At 42.1% G+C, this 3408-nt stretch overlaps 1 pseudogene; it reads right to left on the minus strand.

Moving 5' to 3' along the window:
* Positions 1–401: 401 nt before the first annotated feature.
* LOC149146443 (phosphoglycerate mutase-like protein 1 pseudogene) lies at positions 402–1422 on the minus strand (annotated as a pseudogene).
* Positions 1423–3408: the final 1986 nt, after the last annotated feature.

The following is a 3408-nucleotide window of genomic DNA, read 5'->3' on the forward strand; positions in this document are numbered from 1 at the left end:
TACATCTTTTGTTAATAAAAATCGAACTCACTGATTTATCTTTCCTAATGTTTTCCTGTCCATGTGAGTTTAACATGGTATCAGAGCAGGCGATCTCCTGGGCTGCTCATATTTGAGTCACTGTTTTCTTGTGGCCTTTTTTGTTGTGTTTTAGTCACCAAACCTATGCTTTGAACATTAATGTTATGTGGATTGTGAATTATGGGTGCAATCATATTGTTGGTTGAGCTTGAATTATGAGAGTATTTTATGGGAATACAAAACGTTTGAATGCATCTCTGCGCTAAAACCTTGATGGTCGTGGTATGCCTAGAAAACATGTTACAAATCTTGAATTGAATGTTGTGCTGGTGAATCCAATGAGTTTAAATTTACGATAGTCAAAATTCTACCAGTGAATTTCATATGTTTTGTGGTTGTTGTTGAATCGCTATTTTAAATCCCTTAGAATCGGCCAAATCGATGGTGCATGTTGGACTGTCCAGTCCCCATGGGTAATCAAGTCTGAAGGATATACCATGGTCCTCTCTCAGCCCCAATGTGTGTATTAGAAAGCCACTGTGCGAAACGACTGCTATTTCCTTTTCCTTTCTTGTCAACAACCAATTAAGAAAAGTTCTTCCACGAGCTGCAACTTCTTCTTCTTTTTCTCTGACATCTGACTTCCACAAAACATCTTCATTTGTTTCTACCAGAGAAAAAACAATCCCAGGAAAAATGGGCTGATATTCACTAATGCTTTTCCTCTTGTCACATGGATGCACTCCCAAATGTTCTCGACACCATTCAATGGCTATAAAAGGTGGACAATTTGCACTTGTGATTGTAGCATGATTGCTATTGCCAGCGCCAGCCACCATTAGTGGAGGACATGTATCACCATCTATATAGCCTTCACCACCAAAAACACCCACTGCTGTCTGCATAGTCCTCATTAAAGGAGAAGTCACAACCAATTCAATCCTAGGAGCAATGCCAGTTTTCCAAATATGCTTACGAAGATTGTCAACCTACTGCCATCCTAAAGGAGTGAGGCTTGCATCGACATATTCATATGACATGTATGCACCAGAGTCTTTCTCTCCTGCCACATTATGGTAGCCCTGCCCATGCCTTACCAGGTGCAAAGTTTTACAATGGTGCAAAGGATATAAACCTGAACCTGGAGTTTCAGCCATATCTTTAGTAATGGAGCTGCAACAGATGGCAGACGTCCTCTTTGAATTCCTGTGTGAAATCCGCCTCGCAGGGTCCCCAACCTTCAGACTGCCAATACAAGGAGACAAAAGAGGTTGACTGCCAAACAAAAGAACCGACATCCTTATATGGAAGAGCTCGACGTTTAATAGTTGGAATAACAAGTAAACGTATCTTGCAGGGGATCTCGTCCCCGCATTCCTCTCGAGAAAAGAGAAAAAGCATCTGTATAATAATATGAAGAGAAACGTTGTGAATAATGTGTAAATATCATGCGATGAAGAAGCATTGATTCTCTGTGTAGTTTTAAGGAGGGATCAGAGGCTTGAAAGGTATTATAACGCCATATTTCAACTCCAAGGAATATTTCAAAGATGTTGGGTTGAGCATGTGTCTTGCAGGCAGAATAATGACGCAGATGGCCTCGAAAACAGCGATTGGCATTCCTTCAACTAGGCCTAGAATTTCGAAAATCTTGAGAGACTAAGAGGAAAAACGACAGTTTTCAATAAGGTACTGACATTGAATGAAACATGGGGGCGAGACATAACGCATCTGCATTCTCTGACATTCAAGTGAGTCATACGTTCCATACGTTTATGCAGCACCTCTGTCCAAAACGCATAACGCATCTGCATTCTCTGACATTCAAGTGAGTCATACGTTTCATACGTTTATGCAGCACCTCTGTCCAAAACGCATAACGCATCTGCATTCTCTGACATTCAACCACCTCTTGAAATTACTGGCTCCATGGAGGTTTGCCTGTTGCCTTGCATTATAGTTTGCCCTTCTGGTATTTCAAAGCAGCCTTGAAGCGCTTCTTTCTTCGAGCACTTCAATTTTGTTGGGGTATTGTGGGCTGTGTAAGCTACTACAGCCATCATTTATAAGAGGCTGAGTTCCCTTGCCGTTGGTAGGATTGCTGTGCACAGATATTTGGGCTGAAGATTGAAGTTTGTTGCTACTGCTATCAAAGGAGGCCATTAATATCATCTTGCTGGAACACACCCAGACTGATTGAAGACCAACAAGCAATATATTTTCCTTAGAAACGAGTGACAGTTACAGCGCATGGTGTGCAGTTTCCATAAGAGTGCAGTCTTTTCCCATGAAATCAAATGTATAGGTGTTTTCCGTAGCAGGCTTGCACAACAATGTTTATGAGCAGTTTGAGTTAGACATGGCATACCTGGGTCTAAGATTTGAGGACCGCCTTGATGGGGCCTCGCATTTCTGTGCTCTTGGGTGAGATCACCATTTGTTAACATGGTATCATATTTGAAGAACTGTTTTTCTTTCACCTGGACACAGATATATGTGAGCGCAAACACTTTGTGTGAAGAACGTAGTATGCTACTTAAGTTTCTATGTTGCGTTGATAATGGTCGTGGCCTGCTGCGTGCTCTGCCTGCTGCGTGCTCTGCGAAGACCATGTGTTCGTATGGTATCCGTTCCGTTTAATGTGTGTAGTATTCCATTGAAAATGGTTTGGGGAACTCGTTCTCTGGTTGGTGCGTTTGAGATTTTGCTGTCCGTGGCCTGAGATTTTGAGATTTTGCAAAGTATGGTGACTGCGTTTTATGAAAAGTATGATGACTAAGTTTTATTGTAAATATGGATGGACTGCATTGCATTGTGCGGCATTTAAAAGACTTGAAGTTTTCTCTGCAACGAAGGTATAGAGATTGTTGCCGCTGCGTTGGAGGTCTCTATGTTTAGTGTGCGTTGAAGTTGTTTTATGGTGTATCAACAAGCAGCAGTTTATCCTCCAGCCTCCTAACTTCTTTTACAAGACCAGCGTCCGGACTGGCGTGCATCCTCTAGCCTCCCGCATCTGCCATACATCGCAATGAGGGCATTTTCAACAAAAATATTACACTCGAATCCACTCGTCTTTATATAATCATGAATCTCCAAGCCGTGTTGCAGAATACCCAATTGGGCACAGGCCCTGAGAATAGGGGGAAACGTATAATTATCAGGCTTCACTCCAGCACTTTGCATTCGGTGGTAAAGCTCAATGGCTTTATCAAAGCAGTTGTGCCTAACATATCTCCCAATGATGATATTCCATAATAAGACATCTGGTTTGGGTATTTTGTCAAACATTTGGCGCACATACTCCAAACTCGTTGGAGAGATTTCGTGTTCTGCAAAAGAGAAGCGTAAGTATACGAGTCCACTGCAACGCTTGCAGCTGCCTCCACT

Source organism: Pinus tabuliformis, chromosome X (genome assembly GCF_031772625.1).
Source record: "Pinus tabuliformis cultivar Carrire ecotype Pingquan chromosome X, CPIR1, whole genome shotgun sequence".
NCBI classification, from domain to species: Eukaryota; Viridiplantae; Streptophyta; class Pinopsida; order Pinales; family Pinaceae; genus Pinus; species Pinus tabuliformis.